This window comes from Lactuca serriola, chromosome 5 (genome assembly GCF_051521515.1).
Source record: "Lactuca serriola cultivar US96UC23 chromosome 5, Lser_US96UC23_V15, whole genome shotgun sequence".
Classification (NCBI taxonomy): Eukaryota; Viridiplantae; Streptophyta; class Magnoliopsida; order Asterales; family Asteraceae; genus Lactuca; species Lactuca serriola.
Window position 1 is genome coordinate 233,924,831 of NC_136412.1, and position 22,878 is coordinate 233,947,708.

The window sequence follows — 22,878 nt, forward strand, 5'->3', positions numbered from 1 at the left end:
ATTACTCCATAACTCGATTAGACGATTACTCCTTATACGAATGAAGAATTGAAGTCGAAGAGTGAAGACGACTAGGTTCCGAGTGACCGAGTTCCGACCGACAGCGACAATCCGAGTTCCGACTTCGGACCGACAAATGAAGAATTGAAATCGGAAGAGTGAAGATGAGGCAGCGTCCTTTCTTCCCGACTCCCGTAGGCAACGAATGAGGCAACGAGGCAGCGTCGTAGGCTTGCAACGACCCCCTTTTGCATTCCATTTTCCACGGTAATGTTGTAACCTTCTGCATTCCAGTTTCTCAATCTCAAGTTTAACTCTGTTAAAGATCTGACTATTTGATAAATAACTCACAAATGTCTCAAGTTTTGCATTCCAGTTTCTCAATCTCATGCATTCCAGTTTCTCAATCTCAAGTTCAATTACTTGTATCCAATATCTAAACCTTAGGGCTTAGGGGCAAAAAAAATATGCTTGCACTGTTGGTTTAATCCAGATTAAACCACTACCTTAGGGGCTGAAACCGGAGATTTGAAATTGGTTCCAATGATTTTAAGTTATTCATCTTCAAATCTCTGATACAAAAAATTATTCTTACATTAATGACTAAATCGGAAATAAGTCATGTGTATTTTGAGTTTTTGTGGTTTTTTGTTGACTGTTGTTGACTGCTAGTTTCTTGTTCACTATATTTTATGATATACTCATGTTTATTTTGATTGGCTGCAAATCTGAATTTGTTCACTGCTCACTGTAATATAGTCATGTTTACATATTGTAGTTGTTCACTATATTTCATGATATACTCATGTTTACGTATTGTAGTTGTGTAAAGATTTTAGTTGTGTACAGGTTTTATAGTGGTTGTTTACAGATTATGGGATCTTACTGTAGTTATTTACATAGTGTAGTTGTGTATAGATTTTGCTATTTCTATGAAAAAATAATGATGATTAGTATATTTGTGTGAACCATTTTCAGATTTTTGTAGTTATGTCTTCAGCAGAGCCGAATCAACCCAATGATTCAACCACAGTTAATGATACCGCCAATTCTGCAGTTAACTGTAGCGAGAAACAAATGAAATTTATATCTCCAATGTGGCGTCATTTCACCTATGAAGAATTTAATGGAACCAAAATGGCGGTTTGTAAGTATTGTAGAAAGGAAATTACTTATACAACCAAAAATGGAACCAAAGGGGTGCATTCTCACCATAAGTTATGCAAAAAAATGTATGTATGAATTTGCTTGAACCATTATTTGTTTTTTTTCATTTTAATATAATTTTCTTATTACCTTTAATTTTTTTTCTTGGTTAGGTGGTGCTATTGATGGTGATGATTTACATTCCGATGAAGACGACGAGGGAATTGAGGTAAAATTATTAAATTTGTGGTTTTTTATTGAATAAACTAAGATAACAATTTATTTTATTATTATTTTTGTTATTTATTTAGGGAGGATATTCAAATGTCAATGAATGAAGGGTTGAAGGAAATTAATGGATATTGAAGATGTAGGACATGTTGGTATTTTATATTTGTAATTTTGGATTTGTCGTATTTTGCATTTGTAATATTGGATTTATCTTTGTAAGATTGTTGGAATTGGTGTTTTGTAATGTTGGATTTTTAATGTTATTTTTTGTTTCTAAAAGATTAGGTTTTAAGCTTTTTAAGTTATTAAAAATAGTCTTTTTAGTCTAAAACAAGGCAATTTTTTACCAAAAAAATCCATTTTTAAGCCCATAGACCGGGGGGACCGGGGGAACGGGGGCAGGACCGGGGGCGATGGAGGTAACCGGGAGCGGGACCGGGGGCTGTTTAAACGGGGGAACCAGGGGCGGGACCGGGAGCGGGGGCAACAAGTGATTTAGGGAGCGGGGGCGGGGGCAGCTAATTCCGTTCCCATTTGGTCCCGTTGAAATCCCTAGGTAGGGGGAGGTCGGTAACCTAAAGGAGCCTAGGAAGTGTTTTTAGCGGGTTCGGATACGTTGTGTTGCGAGTACTTGGAGTACTTGTTTGAGAAGGTGACTTATAGGATTCGGGGTGATTCTTGAGGAAAGTATGAATAGGTGTGGATAGTAGTATTGGGCCCGTACTACTAAAATCACATGATCTATATTCGAATCGAGGATAGTCACGTAGAATCTAGGAAACCTATGGATGAGGATTCTTTGGGTATCTTTTGATCATGTGTATGGTTGCTTTTCAGTATGGTGATGAGCACTCGTGGAGAACGATCTTATTCAGGCTCAAGTGCTGGTGATGAGCTGCTGGATGAGCGGATGTGGGAATTTATCTCGTTGGAGATCACCCGCAATATTTTGGAGCAAACTCCTGTGATGTTTGGTACCATCAAGGAAGGGATCATGGAACTCTTGGATGATCGACTTGAAGCTTTTCGGGTCGAGATTGCAACATGACAGTTGGATGTTCATCGGGAGATCAAGGCTTATGGAGACTTAGAATTTTTCAGGGAGAAGGACCTTATTGCTAGATCTTTCCAGGACAGATCAAAGTTAGGGTATTCATCATGCTTTCAGGGGGATCGCTTCCTTGATTGGATTGCCACTAAGGTTTTGAGAACTTTGCAATAGGAGTTACCTTGCATTATTGGTCTTGTCACTGATAGATTGGTCGCCAAGTTTGAGGATCAGATGACGGCCCTTCACGAAACTGATGGGACGATCGAGGTGACTTGAAAACGGGAGCTCGGTCTGGGGGAGCAACTAGGAAAGAGGAAGCATACTCATGATCTGACGCTGCTAGCTTCATCTAAGCAATTTGATCTAGTCATGCCTGGTGATAGGGATCTGAGGGGCCGCGACATTTGTGCTAAGGGTGGAGGAACCCATGAGTGTGCGCATGGCAAGTCCAAATGTGGCAAGTGCGGGTGGAAGGGCCACCTTCGCCAAAATGCACTGTGGAGGTAGAATTATGTCATCGATGTCATCAGCCTAGTCAGCTTAGGGCAAGTTGACCACAATTATTGATTGGGCCGGCTCAAACCCTATCATCCATGATTTTTCAGGGGGGAGAGACAAGACTTTAGGACCTCACAGGTATGTATTTTGTTCATGCATTTTAGTTGCTTATGCTTATCTAAGTAGGTGTTGAGACGTTCTGTTCGGTTTAGTCTAGTCCTCATGTAAGAATCATAGTCCCTTGTGATTGCCTAGTTTATATTATCAAGGATTGTTATATGTTATTTTTGTAGGCATAGAGTTATGAGTGGGATACGTCTTGTTGAGCTGGGTTTAGATGGTTAGGAAGTTGTTGTAGGTCATTGGTGAAAACAATTCCAGGGTATCACTTGGGAGTTCAGTGGACATATTAGCTTGATTAGTCAATAATGGAGTCAGAGCTCAGAGTTGTTGTGTCACACAATAGTGATGAAAGATGGTTATGGAAGTACTTTAGGGTCCGATCACTATCGTTACTAGGGACAGGGCGGTAGCAAGTGGATGATGATGGAGGTCATGTGGGCCTGTTTAGACGTTAGAATTGACAAAGGAGTTTTTTAATCATATTGGTTGAAGACGGTTATAATGCAAAGAACCTTTGGTGAGTGGGCAGTTGGATTAGTGATATGTCTGTTCCGGTCAAGGGCTATAATCTTGTCACGAGCAGTAATGACTTAAAGGTTTGGAGCTGTATCATGGGAAGTGCTTGGGATTATTAGACCAACTGATATTTCGGGAAGTAATTAGCTGGATAAGGAATGTGTGTGATCGCTAAAATTGGCTAGCGATGAAACGCTAGCTCTTGTAAGCTCAAGTTGTCAATAATTTGAATCGTAAGGAAGTAAGGTGGGTTGGAAACCCATCAATTTTGTAAATCTGACAAGGTTTAGTCAAATTCAAGTGGGGGTGAACTATTTGGATTTTGGGGATAGAATTAGGTGCGAAACCAGGAGAAGTTCTACATCCTAGACAAGTGGGAAACCGGTCTAAGTGGAAGTTGGGATTGAGGTTGTGCAAGGTTGGAGGTTCAGAACTTCCAGCGAAAGGTTGGTGCATTCGTTCTTATGCATAGCAGATATGATTTTGGATCCAAGTTGAGGGTTATGTTAGAGCCTCTCTATCTGTTCATATCTAATGAAGCCATTGGAGTTATGGGCATGACCCGAAATCCTGATTAGGATATAGACAATGTGTTCTGACCTATGATTAGTTGTGGGCTGGTATGGTAGATGAAGAGCAAGACCATGGGTTGAGACCATGGCCGTATGGAAGTGTTGTAAGACTACCGGGTAGCTGAGGCATTCATAAGGTTGGTAGGTTGATGTGGGAATGTTTTAAGACTACGTGGTAGCCATAACATACATAATGATGATAGGCTATCAGGGAAGTGTTGTAAGTTTGCGATGGGATTGTAACATTCACCGGAATGAGGTAAGCCATTATGGGAGTGGGAGTAGAACCGAGGAATGATCAGTGCATGCCCTTGGACAAATGTTTAGGGCTGGTTTTTTTTATCAACTCTCCCTTGCCTTAAAGCTTTCTAAACTTAACTCCAAAATTCATAAAAGGCCCGAACTGATATTTTACGGTTATACCCTTGGGATCTAAAATGCAAACCTAACTCCCGAATCACCCAATCTACATTAACCCCACCCAAAGGGATTAAATCCTTATGATAATTGATGTTTGGGTCACGGTCCTGAATTAGGAAATGATTCGGAACAGGTTGTTACAGCTCTCCCCGACTTAAATTAGATTTCGTCCTCAAAATCACTCCTTGCCACTCTCCAGGAAACCAACCATTCTGACAAAAACACTCACGAGAACCTCCTACTGTAATCTTTAGTGTAGATCTATTTAGGGCTTGTTTTTTTTTTTTATGATTTTATGGTTCTTTAAGTCGTGTTTGAGAATATGAGCTACTCCAAAAGCTAGGAATGGTTGATCTTGGCATTTTTGAGGTCCCTTGTTCATAAAAATTCAATCTTGATGAGTCATCTTGGCTCATGCATGAGTTAGAGTTACTCTTATGGTTCTTTTTGAGTTCTAGACCCCATTAAGTCATGAAAGAGTGTAAAGTTGCCAAATTTATGTGTTAAGACACCATTTATGATCATATCTGAGAGTTTGGCTTAGTAGCTTAACCGATTAAGTGCTTAATGGAAGGGTTGGTTGGCTTTTGTATTTTTGGGTCATATTTGGACTTTTAGCGTTTAGGCCTTGTTGGGCCAATAGTTTTTGTTGACCTTGGGGCATTATTAGGATATGGGCCTTCTTGGATTTAGGACCATAATGGGTTTTGGGACTCATGTAGGAATTTGGGCCATATTAGGCTTTTGGAGCCATTTGGGTTAGGCTTTGTTTGTTGGGTCAAGTAAGGAAAGGGTAGAATGGTGTTTTACCTTGGGAGTTGGACAAATGAATTAGATTCCTGGTTATGGTTTATGGCCTAATTATTAATTGGGGTTTTATTCGATTGATTAGCACAAGGATTATCCGGATTAGTAGTCTGAGCGTCTATCTGATTTTCAGCCGGTTGAGGTGAGTTTCCTTCACTGTATTCGTGGGTCAAAGGCACCAATTCCGACCCACTTGTTTATACTTATTGTATGATGATTGTCTTCGTGACAATTATCCATTATGCTTGTATTTACTTGATGTTTCTATGACTCTTTTGTTATGATATTATGTGGTGATGGTGGGGGGTGAAATAGACTCGATATCGGTTAAAAGTGACTGAAGGGGTTGAAAAATACCTAGTATCGATTGAAAGAAACCAAAGGGGTTGAGATATACCCAATAACGGTTGAAAGAGACTGAAGGGGTTGAAATATACCCAGTACCGGTTGAAAGAGACTGAAAGGGTTAAAATATACCCAATACCGGTTGAAAGAGATCGAAAGGGTTGCGAGCACCCAAATATGATTGAATGTTATGTTTGTATTGTATTGTATGGGGTATTTTGGGGATCTCACTAAGCTTCATGCTTATGGTTTTCAATTTATATTTCATGTACTTCCGGATCGAAAGGGAAGAGCTCTGATTGATCGCATCGCACACACCATATTGTTCCGCATTTTATTTGACTCTGATGTATTTTGCTGATTATTGACATACTCTAATTTCACTATGTTTTTATGAAAACGTTTTCGATGATCGTTTTATTATTATTAATTTTTGCTCTTAAACGTTGGGACGTTACAGATTCCTATGAGAATAAGATTGAGTATTGTTAGAGAAAATAGAGGAAAGGTTCCATGAGTGGAAAAAGGTAAGTGGGTTCTTTAAAGAACTTAGATGTAGTTATTGAAGGATTAAAAGTAAGGAATCCTTGATGGATTCAAGAGAAGAAGAATGTTTAATGATCCATAAGGGATCATAAAAGAGGAGAGTAAGTTTGGGTGAGTGTACCCGGTAATGTTAATGGGATGTTTTTTTCCCTTAGAAGATATATGAGATTACAGTATGAGATGGTACCACTCGGTCTAGATAGGAATAAAATGCTAAGGCATTTTAGTTAAGAGTTGAGAGATGAAGAGTAAGTAGGGAATGAGACATCCATGCTAAGAGTAAGATATGTGTGAAGATTAAAGTAAGCTTATGAGAAGATCATGCATAGAGTATGAGAAGAATAGACAAAGTATGAGATGAGATAAGAGTACGGTTCAAGAAAATAGATGTAGAAAGAAGGGTGTGAGAAAGATAAAGAAATAGAAGATAAAGTATGCATAGAGTATGGGATGAGCCTAAGAAGAGGCTAAGAAAGAGTAAGAAATGAGAAGAAAAGAGTAGAGAAGAAGAGTAGAGTATAGAAAGAGTAGAGAAATATAAGATGAAAAAGATTGAGAATAGAGTAGAGTATGAGAAATTATGACAAAAGGTAGAGTATACAAAGATGAGAAACGGATAGAATAGATAGATGAATGAGAAAGAATAGTCGTGTAAGCTATGAGAAGAAGAGATTATACTGTAGAGTATAAGAAAAAACTAAAGAAGAAAGATAGAGTATTTAAAGATGTGAATATTAGAAGACGTGTAGATAAACATGAAACCATAATAAAATATAACTCACTTGACATATGGTCTGATGTAGTAGATATTTTCATGATTTGCAGGTTCACGTAGCAGTCGAGGTATGTGAAGATATGAGCAAAAAGAGTTATAATAGTAGAATAATTTTATTTATTTTTCTCCATTGTTTCTTAAATTTATACGTCAGATTTTATTGTAAACCCACGATTACCTTGGGATGTAAAGTGTTTTAATTTTATAGAATTTTGCATTTGTTAGAAAACTTTGATATATATATATATATATATATATATATATATATATATATATATATATATATATATATATATATATATATATATATATACATGTAGATACATGTGTTGAAACTCTGGGTCATTACATATTTAGTTCAAAATTTATATAGGGATTTGAATTCAATTAATCGTTCTCATGATTTAACTAGCAAATTATTAGACATGGATAAATAGGATTAATTAGTTAAGTCAAATTTGGCACACACACACACACACACATATATATATATATATATATATATATATATATATATATGTGTGTACTTAATTTTTGAATTACCTAATATATACAATAGTTTAATATTAATTATTTTTCTCACATGATTAGAAATTTAAATAGTATTTTGATATTGTAACGACCCAAAAATCTTTCCGTTAACGACGTTAGGTTTCTGTTACTCGAAAATTAATTCTTGTAAAGTTATTTGGATTCTTTGGGTGTAAAATGCAATAAATTAAATAAAAAGGGTGTCAATTAATACCTAAAATAATTAATCGATATATTCAATGACTATATAATTTAATTAAATGGTTTTGGGAAAAATAAGGTATTTATATAATCCATTAAAATGTATATACGATGTAGAGGGGTTGAAATGTCATTAAAGGAAACTCAATATGTCGACTTATTAGGGTTAGGAATGTTTGGAAATAAACCTTGGAAGTTTAGGGGATATTTTGAAAATTAGCTTATAACACCCCACCCTCCCCAAGTAGAAGCGATCGACAGGATTTCTTGAATGCATATGTTTTCTTTCTTTGGTCTACTATATGCATTCTTGAGGCGAAACCAAGAAATTGATGGGCTGCTATTTTATTGTTTCGCTGATCAGGAGGAGGAAAGAAGAAAAAATACGAGCGATATTAGGAGTGCATGATTCGCAAGACAAGAGAGGGAAATATAACGATCTAAAGAGGGAGGAAACAAGAGATTGTAGAGATTAATGAGGAAAGACTAAACGAACCAATGTTCTTGGCAATTGGTTGCTATGTGATAAATTTTTCATTTTAAAATTCATCAATACCATACATCATATGTCCCAAAAATACCCAAAATACAAACTGTCCAAAAAATCAATGAAAAAGAAATCATAATCATGGAAACATAAGGGGGAGGAATGTTGTGCCATCATGTTAGGACCTTCCATTTCGTATCGGAAGTACCTGAAAGCATAAACATAAATGTAAGCAAAAATATTAGTGAGATTCCTCAAAATACCACATACAACATACACATCAATATAACAGAACGTGGCTGTGTTGGGTCTGTATCAACCACATGTAATAGAAAATAGTTGTGTCGAGTCCGTATCAAACCCCGAGTCCATAATGACTTCGAGCCCAGTTTGGCTTCATGCATATATCATACAATTGTATCAGTAATAGTCACATAGTCACATACATCCTACACATATAGATCAGTAGGCTGACATTGGTACCTTTGACCTACTTGTGTGGTGAGAAGGCTCACCTCACAGAAAGATGGTCTACTGCTACTGCTCTCACTAACAGGGTACCACTGCCATGCAAAACCAAATCAGTCAAACCAAATAAACCTTGAGCTCTTCGTCCAAAATAGGTACTTGACCAAAAGTCAACTCAAGTCAAATATCAATGGTCAAAGTCAATGGTCAATATTGACTTTTGTCAACCGTCACGTCATGGCCAGCTATGGCCACGCCGTGGCCCTCCAGTAACAACTAGTCATGATCTTCCCCATCACTACGCTATGGCAACTTGTACCACGTTGTGGGCACTAGGTTTTTAGCAGCTTAATGGTTTAAGTTGTTTTCTTCGATCCCAAAGGCTCCAATTTCAGATTTGGTCCGAAACAAAGTCTATAAGGATAAAGTTTCCAACTTTACCCGATAAAACCATCCAAAAGGTCAAAATCTCAAACACTAGATTTAAAGGGGCTAAATACAACATGACTTTCCCCATTAAGCACTTATCCCAAAAATTTCATACCTCATTTACTCCATAACAGATTCTAATACCTAATCCAACATAAAAGTTGGTGATTTATAGACATGCATGTCCAATGCATGTCTTGATGCCATAATGAACCAAAAATAGAATTTTTCCATGGAAATCCCATGCATGGTTCAAAACCCCACAATAATTCAGATATATCCCAATAATTATGTCAAATGTCCCAAAGACCCATAAATTTGCAACCTTCATGAGATGATAACACTCTAACCCATAAGAACATGAAGATTTAGGGACAAAACATAAGATCAAGCAACCTAACATGATAAAAATCGATTCTTGGAAAGTTACAACGGTCTAGAAAATTTCTAAAACTAAGGATGAGGACTAGCTTGCTGAGTCTTAGCTCCCTTCTTCTTCTTTCTTCCTTTCAAGGCTTCAAGAACAACAACAAAGGCTCAAAATGAGTGTGTGTGTGTGTGTGTGTGAGAGAGAGAGAGTGAGTGAGAGAGAGTGAGAGGGGGGAAGGGGGATGTAGGGTTTCACAGGTCTGATGGAAAGTTATGGAGGTTGAGGTTGAGAAAACCCTAGCCCCCTCGTTCCTTTAAATAGGGAGCAAAACCTAGAAAATAAGTTTTCTTACTTGCCAGCTGCCACGCCTTGGCATATACCTCCATGTGGTGGAGGCTTAAAAGACACACGTGGGAAATCTTGACTTGCCACATCATGGTGCATCCCCACCATGTCATGGTGATCCTATAAAATGCCAAAATTTGCAAAATATAAAGTACCCCAAGATTTGGATGTTAAAGTCTCCCTGAATAAAATCGTACTTCGTCCTTGAAGTCCGCCTCCGCAAATAACTCGAGGTAATTCTCTATCAACTCGTCCTCTGGATCCTACATCCACTCGGAACCCCTTCGGTGCTGCCATTGCACATTCACCAGTTTCACATTTTTGTTGCACAAAGACTTAATCTTTCTGTCAAGAATCATAGTCGGTATCTCTCCATAATTCAGGCGCTCATCGACCTGAATGTTATCCAAAGGAATGACCGCATAATCATTGGTTAAACACTTTCGTAACTGAGGGACATGGAAAGTGTTGTGTATCTGACTGAGCTCATCAAGCAACTCCAAACAGTATGTAACCTTGCCCACCTGGGTTATAATTCTAAAGGGACCAATAAACCAGGGACCTAACTTCCCCCGTTCTCGAAACCGGATGACACCCTTCCAAGGTGACCCCTTCAATAATACCGAGTCTCCCACCTGGAACTCGAGATCTAAATGATGTTGGTATGCATAACTCTAATGTCGACTTTGCACGACCCGTAACCTATCACACACCTGATATATCATCTCAGTGGTCTTCATGACCTAATTCTCGACGTTCCCCAAACAAAACGGGGTCCTACAGCTCCTCCCATACAACATCTCGAAGGGTGGTCAATTAATATTGACATGGTAACTGTTGTTATAGGAGAAATCAGCCAGTGGAAGATAAGTATCCCAACTCCTGCCAAAATCAAGCATACAAGCCCTGAGCATATCTTCAAGTGTCTGAATGGTCTGCTCACTCTACCCATCAGTATGGGGTGTTGTAAACTGTACTGAAATGCAGTTGAGTACCCAACTCCGTATTAAAACTCCTCCAAAATCTGGAGGTGTAGCAGACGTCTCGATCCAAAACCACTAAAACTAGCACCCCATGTCAAACTACCACCTCCCGAATGTAAATGTCAGCCATCTTCTCAGCTGATATACTCTCAACTATCAGAATCAAATGTGCGCTCATGGTCAATATATCAACAATGACCCAGATAGAGTCAATCCCATGTGTCGTCCTCGACAACTTTGTGTTAAAGTCCATGGCGATCTCTTCCCATTTCCACATATGAATAGGTAAGAGTTGTATCTTGTCGTGGGGCCTCTGATGTTCAGCCTTGACTTTTCAACAAGTCAAGCATCACTCCACGAACCATGATATCTCCCTCTTCATACAAGGCCACCAATAGCTTAACTTCAAATATCTATACATCTTTGTGTCCCTTGGATGGATCGAAAACTTTGACTTCTGAGCCTCTTCCAACACTAAACTCTCCCACACTGCATCAACATGCCTCAACTATCCTTGACAAACAAAGGAATCTACCCCCTGATTCACCCCACCGTCCAATTCTCCTTCTTCAATCCCTCCACCCAATCCTCTTTGATCATATCCAAAACTAGAGAAACAGTAACCAACCTTAGACGTAAGTTCCCAATAGGTGAACTCGTCGCCTTATGACTCAATGCGTTGGCCACAACATTGGCCTTCCAAAGGTGGTACAGGATTTCACAATCATAATCTTTCATCACATCCACCCATCTCCACTGTCTCATGTTTAAATTCAGTTGATCGATCAAATATCTCAAGCTTTTGTGATCAATGAAGATAGTACACCTAAATCCTTACAGATAATTCCTCCAAATCTTGAAGGAAAAAACTATGGCCCCCAACTCCAAATCCAACGTAGGGTATTTTTCATCATAAGGCTTCAGCTGCCTCAAAGTGTAAGCGATCACATGTCCCCTCTGCTTGAGGATAACTCCCAATCCCAAGATAGACGCATCACAATAAACCACAAAAGCATCCATTTCCTTGATAAGAGTGAGAATCCGGGCCTCACACAATTTATATCTCAATGTCTTAAAAGTTGACTGTTGATCGGCCCCCATCGAAAATTAACATTCTTCTTCGTTATGCAGGTCAAATGCCCCCCACCGAAAAGTAACATTCTTCTTTTTCAAGCGGGTCAAAGGCATGACAATCTTGGAGAAATCCGGGATAATTATCCGTTAATAACCCGTGAGAACTAGAAAACTCTAAATCTCTAATGGGGTTCTTGGAACCTTCCATCTCATCACAGCCTCAATCTTGGCCGGATCGACCAATGTACCCTCCTAGTTAACGATGTGACCCAAGAACTGCGCATCGCACAACCAAAAATCGCATTTGGAGAGTTTAGCATACGATCTCTCTTTCTTCTCAGAGTCTTCAGTACCTCTCGCAAATGATCCTCATGTTGTTACTTGGTCTTTGAGTAGATCCGAATATCATCAATAAACACGATCACCGACCGATCAATCATCAGTCTGCATACTCGGTTCATGAGACCCATGAGCGTTGCAGGTGCGTTAGAGAGCCTGAATGGCATCACCAGGAACTCGTAATGACCATAACGATTCATGAAGGCCATCTTCTACACGTCTCGTCCCTGACCCTCATCTGATAGTAACCTGATCGCAAATCAACCTCGGAAAATCAAGATGCACCCTGAAGCTGGTCAAATAAATTATAGATCGTAGGGAGTGGGTAATGATTCTTCTCCGTTAACTTATTCAACTCTCGGTAGTCAATGCACATCCTGTATGAACCGTCCTTCTTTTTCACAAACATGATCAGTGCTCCCCATAATGAATTGCTTGGTCTAGTAAACTGTTTGTCTAATAGCTTCTGAAGCAGCATAGACAACTCCTACATCTCCTATGGTGCCAACCAATATGGTGCTTTGGTTATTTGGGCTGCACCAGGAACTAAATCAATCTGAAACTTAATTTGCCTCTCAGGAGGCACTCCATGAAATTCCTTTGGAAACTCATCATGGAAATCCTGGATGATGGGAACCTCACTTAATGTTGTCATTTCCCCAACCTGAGTATCCGCCACATAAGCCAAAAATCCATAACATCCCTGCTATATATATCTCCTAGTCGTCGTGACTGAACAAAGATTCGTTCCATGTTGAGCACCTTCATCCTGAATAATCAGTTCTCCCTAACTAGGGGTTCGAACTCTCACTAAATAGTGCTCACAATAAACCATGGCCCCATTTAGACCCAACTAATCCATCGTGATGGTAACCTTCGACCCTCGCAAAGGAATCGGTACCAAGTCAATAGAATATCTCTCGCTGAACAACTTTAGATGACACCCATGATAAACCATCGGCGTACTCACATAACGATCATTAGGAATCTCTACGTCCAACGGATAATCCAGATCCTCGGGAGCATCATTAAACTTCTTGTTGACGCAATATATACAGAGGATCGGGTAGTACCCAAATCGAATAGAACGTGATCAATCATACCATTGACTAAGAAAGTCCATATACATGATCAAATACGATATAAACATAAATAAGGAAAGAAATAAAATATATGGTAGAATCACATATCGATAACCACATTCGGTGCTGCTCGATCCTCATCGGTAGTCAACTGAAATGTCCTACTCTTCACCACAGGTGCCTCCTTCTTGCCTTGGCGGACCAGCAATCCTCTAGGTGGCTAGTGCAGGCGTCACCACTACAACTCCCGACGACCTCGGATAATCGACATTTCTATGGTTTGTCTGGTTGTAGTGAAAACAAATCAATGCACTATGGGGGAAAACCCTACTCATATAACCGGTCTAACCATATATGTAACACCTCGAACCCTCTGATCGACATTCCCTATTGTGCGACTTGCCGCACTTGTCGTAGCGGCTCCAACCCTTCTGGACCCTAGTATGCGAATCAGAAATCTTAGGCATCTTAACCTGGCCCCTTGATGTTTATACCTACTCAATCTCCTGCTCATGGGCTCTCTCATTCATGTCATTTAGGTTCTTTCATCCTGAAAAACTCACAAACTTCCTGATGCTATTCCTCAACATGTCATGATATCTTATCTTCTTCATCTCCTCATCTGCAGCGTACTACAAAACCAACAGAGCCCTCTCACGGAACTTGGCGGTGATCTTCGCTATAGTATTAGTATTCTTAAGAAGGTCCTAAAACTCCCTCACTAGCTGTTGCATGTCGATCGCCGGTGCAAACTCCTCCTGCAATCTCCTAACAAACTCCTCCCAAGTCATGAACACCACCATTGAAGACCCCAAAGCTCGACTAGCCTCATCCCACCAGTCACGTGCTCGGTCTCTCATAAGTCAGAGAAAAATTTGTCCGCTAATCATTCTCCATGTCATCAATCTAGCAGCAGCTAGTGATGGGGTCCTTATCCCCAAAGAACTCTGGAGCTCCCCAAGCCTTGAGCTTCCTAAATGAGGGAGTCTGTGCTCCTAACTGTCCAACAACAATCTCTACCCGAAGGGCCCTAGGTCACTTATCTATCAACTCCATAATCCCCTCCATGATAGTACCAAAAATCACAAGGGTGGCCTCCATGCTACTGCGAGTAATCTCAGATGTGATAAGTACGCACAACTGCTCAACAATTGGTTCCGATCTAGAGCCAGAACCTGATTTAGAAGCTCATCCTCATGTGATCGCCATACCCAATAGAAATACAAACATACAAATGATTATCACATTCATGAGGGAAATTCCATTCCACAGGCTCCTTGGGATTTCAAATATAATCATTGTCTCGAGATAGATCGTATGCTCTTAGTAGTACCCGACCAATACTACCTTCCATACCTATATGTACTTTCCTCAAGGACCATCCTAAATTCGTCAAGTCACCACTCTAAATTCATACAAACTATCCATATGCTAAACAACATACATATCCTACTACGACATTTCCTAGACTCTCTTAGGAATTCTTAACTCAACTGACCTACAACACAAGGAACCTCACCAACACTATCGGTTGCCTTATGCATGTAAGTTGTATACAAAATGGGTTCACATAAGTTGTCGAATAATGATTCTACTTTAAGTCCACAACCAAACAAGGAACAAAAAATAAGGCTAGATCAGTCATTCTAGGCCTATATAAACCTTATCGTATACAACTTTTAAAACATACACTTAGCAATTAATTGATCCGATATCGATTCCATGTAACACATAGCATCCAATTATCCTAGGCTATAAGGCATCACACAAATCAGGCAATTCTAACATATGATTCCTGAAGGTATCCTTAGCCCTACTCTAGCATGCAACTCATATGTAATGCATACTAATCATAATACATAGATAAGTCTATTTTGGGTATCACTTACTTGAGCTCGACTGATTGCACGTATCGTATCCCCTCTTTATAAAAATGTTTTAGAAATTTATTTTTCTTTTGAAAAGATTATCATTTCCTCAGTTTGAGTTATGATACACCCAGAAGTGTGCCCGAATCCCTAACACCAAGGCTCTGATACCAACTTGTAACATCCTAAAAATAGTGATAAAATTTTCATTTCGAATTCATCTATCCTACACATCATATGTCTCGAAAACATCGAAGATATAAACTATCCAAAATATCCGAGTAAAAGAAATCATAAACATAACTATAACTATAAGCACAAAGCTTAGTGAGCTTCCCCAAAATACCACATACAACATACACATAAATATAATAGCACGTAGCTGTGTCGGGTTTGTATCAACCCTTGGGTCCATATCAACCCCATGTAACAAAAAATAGTTGTGTCGGGTCTGTATCAACCCCGATTCCATAATTACTCCAAGACTAGTTTGGCTCCATCCACATATCATATAATTATATCAGTAATAGTCACATACATCCTACACAAACAAATCAATGGGTCAGTATTGGGGCCTTCGCCCCACTAGTGTGGTGAGAAGAGCAACACTGCTATGAAACACCTAATCAGTCAAACCAAATAAACCTTAAGCTCTTCCTCCAAAATAAGCGCTTGACCAAAATTCAACTCAAGTCAAAGGTCAATGGTCAAGTTCAATGGTCAACGTTCACTTTAGTCAACCGCCACATCGTGATCACCTATGGCCATGTTGTGGCCCTCCAATAACATCCAGTCGTGATCTTCTCCACCGTCACGCCGTGGCAACCTATATCATGACACGGACACTAGGTTTTTAGCAGATTAATGGTTTAAGCTATTTTCTTCGATCCCAAAGGCTCCAAATTTCGGGTCTGGTCTGAAACAAAGTCTAGAAGGAGAAAATTTCTAACTTTACCTGATAAGACCATTCAAAAGGTTGAAACCTCAAACCCTAGATTCAAAGAGGCTAAATACGACATGAATTTCCCCATCAAGCACTTATCCCCAAACTTCCATACCTCATTTACTCCAGAACATTTTTCTAATACCCAATCCAACATAAAAGTTGCTGCTTTATAGACATACATGTCCAATGCATGTCTTGAAGCCATAATGAACCAAAAAGAAGGGGGTTTACATGGAAATCCCATGTATGGATCAAAACCCTAAAAAAATCCTGATCCATTCCAACAATTATGTCAAAATGTCCCAAATATCCATAAAGTTGCAATCTTTATGAGATCCTAACACTCTAACCCACAAGAACATGAATATTCAGGGATAAAACATAAGATCGCAACCTAACATGAGAAAAGTAGAGTCTTGGACACTTACAAAGGTCCATAAGATTTCTAACACCAAGGATTATGACTAGCTTGCTGAGACTTAGCTCGCTTATTCTTCTTTCTTCCTCTAAGGCTTCAAGAACACCAACAAAGACTCAAAATGAGAGATAGAGAGAGGGAGAAAGAGAGAGAGAGAGAGAGAGAGAGAGAGAGAGAAAGAGAGAGAGAGAGAAAGAGAACGAGAGAAGGGGGATGTAGGGTTTCACATGTAAGTCGCCCGATCTATCTAGAAGATCTTGCGATAAATGGTGCATGTATATTTTCAGTACAATGTTCATGTATTGGAGTGGTGTGGTCCTATCTAGAAGGACTAGTACAAACACCACGTTGGAATGGGAGGTGTTATGGATCTACGACACCGTTGGTATCAAATCTTGAAAGACATCGCGGGATACTTGTGTTTCACATAGTCGGAGTAGCTAAAGGAGTGTCTGGGGTTGGTGTTTTGGGTGGAAGTCATGAACCACTTAGAACATTCGACAATGCGGGAACATGAGTAGTGAAATAGGTAATCTCCTCAGGGTAGTATGAGTATAGAGATTCATGTCTATCATACGATGATTTTATTGATATGCTTTTGATGATATGCGATGATTTTGGTGATATGTGTTGTTTTTTATGATATGTTATGCTCTTGGTGAGTCGTGATGAATTTTTTGTTATATGTGAGTATCATGTATTTGTTGCTCAATGTTGTTTTCTTGTAAATTGAATTGTTGACACGTTTGGGAATTTTACGCTTTCCTTAAGATTATATGCAAATTTTATAAATTCACTCAACAGAGGCTGATATTTGTTTCTTTTATAAATTCACTCAACAGAGGCTGATATTTGTTTCTTGTACTTTGCGCCTTTGGCTTTGTACAAGTAGCTTTGGAGTGTGGATTGGTAAGGTTGGGAGCATCTATCTTTGGGTAGTATGTTTTTATTCATACGATACCACTTGGACATGTTTTGATTATTACTTTTTCTTCAATAAAGGGTTTCTTAAACTTAAACAATTTTTGTTGGGTTGTTTTTGAAAGATGGCAACGTGTGGTTTGTTTTAAAGTATGAATTTTATAAAAGACTTCCATTGCATATTCTACTAAAAAAAATTTTAATATAAAGAAAATTTTAATGGTAAAATCCACGAAATTACATGTACACCGTGACATGTACTTGTCCTGATGTATCATACGCTCTAAGCATGGTGAGTCGATATTTTGTAATAATTAAGGTGTACTTGTGAGTTTGAATCTATAGCTGCAAGTGAAGCATCCAAGGAAGCTACATGGATCAAAAAACTCATAAGCGAGCTTGGAGTTGTTCCGAATAACAAATACCTATTGTAGATATTTTCTGATAATGAAGGTGCAGTCTCTATGACTAAATAGCCTAGAGATCACGAAAAATTGAGATATATAAAGAATAAGTACCGCTACATTCAATATAGAGTTGAGGATGAAGATCTAGTTGTGAAATGAGTGTCGTCTGAAGAGAATCTGACGGATTCATTATGACAACCAAGAGGTTTTCGTCACTGATCGCCATTAGGAAAGAGTAGGAAAATGGATGTAATAGCTTAGTATTGTAATTTTTGATTTTTGAGCTAATAAGATTCAAATGTGTTGTTAGATTTATTTGATAAAAACATCCATTAGGCTCAAAAATTAGCATCCGAAAAGTTGTAACATTTTCTAAGATGGTTAATGTACTTCGATAGTACTTGTTAACGTGATCTCAAGGAAAGGTTTTTCTAAAAGAAAAAGGATTCTTAAAATAATACAACCCAATAAAAGTCAAAAACTATATAATCATGTGCACTCACCAACATTATGTTGACGTTTTCAAAAATACATGTATTCTCAATGAGATGAAATTAAAGGATAATCGTGTTGAGGAGGAGGATAGCCGTGTCAAGAAGGAGGAAGTCTACAAAGAAGCTGCTAGAGTTTCGTAACATTTGTTTTTCATCTTTAGTCATGTTTAGGAAGTGTGTTTGTCTTTTGAAAAACAATGTGATCCTAGAATAATTTATAATCAATAAAAGACATGTTTGTGATATTCTTTTATGCTATGTTCTATATATATATATATATATATATATATATATATATGTATATATATATATATATATATGTGTGTGTGTGTATGCCTCGTCCCAATCTTCCCCTCGTTCGCACCACTCGGCATTTCCGCCGCCAGCCATAGGTGTGACTGAGTGGTATCAGAGCTACATGTTATAGCGAACTAGTGATTCCTTAAGAACTACAACTATAACCTAGGGCATAAACTCTGAATTAGTTAAACCTAATAAAAGTATTATTATTAATTACTGTATGGATATACTACTTACGGTAGAGGTGCCTAGGCTGGAAATAATTGTATTTTGGGTTGCTGGATTTCATAACGGTTGTATGCCAAAATGGTCCTGCCCTTCGACTTTTCTTACCTGGCTGATCCTTGTAGTCTTAAGGTACACAAAAACATAATTAATAAAATACCCTAATCAAACACTAATAAGATAAGAGTTATATCAACTCTTACAAATACACCTGTATATCATAAAAACTATCCATTCAATTCACAACTTAAGATTTTAGTTAAAAAATGAATGCTAAGGTTAGTCTAGTACTGCGGCCATACCACAACTAAACCTAGAATGTGCAACTAAGTTTTATAATTGTCCGACCGATGCATGCCTAAACCTGGATGTTTTAGTTAACAATCTAAACACTTGAGGAATTATGGATCAATAGTTCAGTATGCCTAGTTAGGAAATTAGGATGAGGCCTGCAACTAGAGGATCCTCAGATCAGTAGAATAGATCAAATTCGTGAAGGCTATAACCTTAGATCAAGATCCAGTGCTAGAGGATGGTACACCATGAGGATATCCTGAATAGAGACAGACATATGACATACCACCCATATAAAAAGTTACCTAAGACACGGTACTAACTACTCTCTCTCTCTTTCTCTGTATATATATATACACACACACACACACTATAATAGGATATTATATGTATTATATATTTTTTTCCTCATAAACATCTACCTGTTTGATGTCTCATGTAGGATATTATACACACACACACACACTATAATAGGGTATTATATGTAGTATATATTTTTTTCTCATAAACATCTACTTGTTTGATGTCTCATGTAGGAAATCGAAGAGATATGGAGGACATATGGGACTTGGTGTCGCATCCTTATCAATAGATGCCATGCATGCTCGAGACTGAGAGCGATTACGATCCGACAATGTCCCTAGCACCTACTCTGGTATCAGCTGACATGGAGCCGTTTAAAGATGAAGAAGAACCCGGTGAGGAGGAGCAGCTTGGAGAAAAGATCGATGGAATACCTGCAGACAGTTCACCCTATCCATATTCGTCTTCCCACCAGGATCGCGAGGAGACTCAAGAGGAGGAACCTACTGAGTCAGAGTCACCCCAGAGACTGTTGCCCCACACTTTCGCTATCATCTCTCAGTACTCATACCCTAGAACACAGAATCATTGCTAACCCCCAAAAATCCATTCCTATCCCATCCCGCAAGAGGGCAGCCTCACCAACATCATCTTCGAATCCATCAAAGAAACCATGCCCACCCACAGATGGACACCACAGGTGAATGAGTGGATTCAAGAGGATAGTATTGGTTTTTATGAGGTTGGAAAGTCGTCCCAGGCACCAAGACGCAATTCCATCCCAAAGGATCCCACAGATCGTGTGATCACAATGTTAGTCCCGCGTGTTGCACAACACGAAGATCGCATACATCGGGTGGAGGAGGATCGTGACTGGCTGAGGAGGGAGGTCAGGATGTTAGCTGGTAGAGTTAGGGATTAGAGCACGAAAGATATTACAATGATATTGGGATCCTTCATGCTTATGATCATCTGGAGGAGACTCATTCTCTCGTACAATATCAACATATAGTGATTGAGAGTCTCGAGTATCAGGTGAGAGAGACAAACTTGAGGTTGTTGGTGTCTGAGACAGGAGCAGCCACTATGGAGGTGATGATCGCTTGCCTTCAGCATCAGTTAGCACAAATAGTGGCCTGGATATTAGTCTGTTTTGGGTTATGGTAGATAGTTCTAGCCTAGGGAAGTTAGGGACTATGATATTTTTTGGGTTTGAGGGAGGGAATAGTAGTGTAGCTGATAATAGGAAACTGCTACATCTTTTGTGTAAAATAAACATTATTCCTGCCGAAACCACACCGTTGTACACTCTATTGTTGTTTTTGAAAAATCTGATGTAAAAATATTGCGAAAATTAATGGAAAGTATGTGATTTAATGTTTATTATGCGGCTTATTTGCTTTGTTTTTTTGATATAGTTAACTCTTCTAACTAAAATATCAAAGTAATGCTCAAAATAACAACTAAGATATGCCTTAAATTTAGAATCATGTATCGCACTAGAAGGAACCCAGGTTAACCCGAAACCAATCTCGAGCCTATGAGCTCAGCCACAATCAAGGTACTAGTGGCCTAATGCATAGTTGATGCCATAATAAGTTTAGAAACCCCAAGGAATTTAGGATCATGAGGTGACAGAGGGGAGAGCTTATAGGGAGATAATCGAGGTGCAACTAGAGTCTATTCATATAAATATTTATGAACTGTAATCCAAAACCCTTCTATGGAAAACGAAAGCATAGTTGGGCTGTCTAGGTGGATGGAAAAGATGGAGCCTGTTTTTGAGATAAGCTTCTATCTGGAGCACTATAAGTCAAGTTTGTCGCTTGCACCCTAGCAGGCGCAACCTTAAGTTGGTGGAACATTTACACCAAGACCATGGGTGTTAACGTAGCAAACATCATGTATTGGAATGATTTGAAGAAACTCATGATGGGAGAATACTATCCACACGAAGAGATGTGGAAGTGGAGCATGAGCTTTGGAATCTCATGATGCAGGAAGCCGATGTTGTTTCCTATACAAGTCATTTTAACAACCTTGCCACCTTATGTCTCGGGATGGTTACCCCAGAAGAGAAGAAGATAGAGAGGTATATTTGGGGTTTGCCTCATCCTATCCAAGGCTTAGTCACTGCCTCAAAACTGACTACCTTGGACAACACCAAGAGACTAGCCTTTAGTCTGACCCATCAAGAGGTTCATCATGGAATGATGGTTGAGAAGGATGACCTTTCGAAGGTGGAGGGTGGAAAAAGGAAGTTTGACAAGGAGTCCAAAAAGAAGGCTAGGCAACCAGCAGAGAAGAAGCGGAAAGTTATTCAAGCGTTTGCGGTTTCAACACCCTCGACATAACTACCTTTGGAAGTAGCCCTAGATGCAATGAGTGTGGGTTTCATCACAATAGAGCATGTTAGGTCTGTACTAACTGCGGCAAGAAAGGTCATCTTGCCAACAGATGTAAAACCCCACCTAATCGAGGAGCCGCAACAGTAAATAGTCGAGTGTGTTACGAATGTGAGGAGATTGGACATATCAGGAGGCATTGTCCAATATTGAAAGGTCAGGGGGATAATGGTAGAAGCAGATCATTTGTCATAGGATCAAGAGAGGCCATTGAAGATCCGATGGTGTTTCCTAATTAATAATTTATATGCAAATATATTTTTAATACCAGCACCGATAAAAGCTACATTACTCCAAAATTTAGGAAGTTGTTAGATCACCTCTCTAATAAACTTAGGGAAGCCAATAGGGTAGAAATGGCTAACGGCCAAGTCAATAGTGTTAAATAAATACTTAGGAATTGTGCCTTAGCGTTAGATGATCATACTTTTCTCGTTGACCTTATGCCAATGGTCATTGGAAGTTTCGACATCATCATCAGTATGGACTGGTTATCCTCTAATCACGTCGAGGTGTTTTGCTTCGAGAAAGCCTTACGTCTACCCCTACCAAATGGAAAAATCTTAATCATCTACGGTGAAAAACCCAGTAGAAACCTTAGGATGTTCTCCTGCATGAAGGCTAGAAAGTACTTACAGAAAAAGAATTTCGCCTTCTTAGCTTATATTGTCAATAGAAAAGACAATAAAAAGAAAAAGATCGAGGAAGTACCTCAGTGTGCGATTTCCTTGATGTATTCCCTGAAGATCTACCAGGTTTATCGCTAGCTTGACAAGTAGAGTTTTGAATTGATCTACCTTCAAGAGCTTCCCTAAAAATCGTAAGCCAAATTGCTAGAAAGATTATGTGAGAGTTTGAAGAAAACGAGAGCTAAAATTCATGTGTTTCTTCTGAGAAGGAAGAACTGTTTATATAATAAACGAGATTAGGATTTCATTAGGGTTGGGCCGTCATGAGT

The 22,878-nt window shown here is 38.9% G+C and overlaps 1 long non-coding RNA gene across 1 annotated transcript; it reads left to right on the plus strand.

Annotated features, from left to right (window-relative positions):
- The first annotated feature begins 1,316 nt into the window (after positions 1–1,316).
- On the plus strand, positions 1,317–1,621 carry LOC145051486 (uncharacterized). The gene is made up of 2 exons (XR_013683650.1): positions 1,317–1,375; positions 1,458–1,621. It is a non-coding gene; the product is annotated as an uncharacterized LOC145051486 (long non-coding RNA).
- Positions 1,622–22,878: the final 21,257 nt, after the last annotated feature.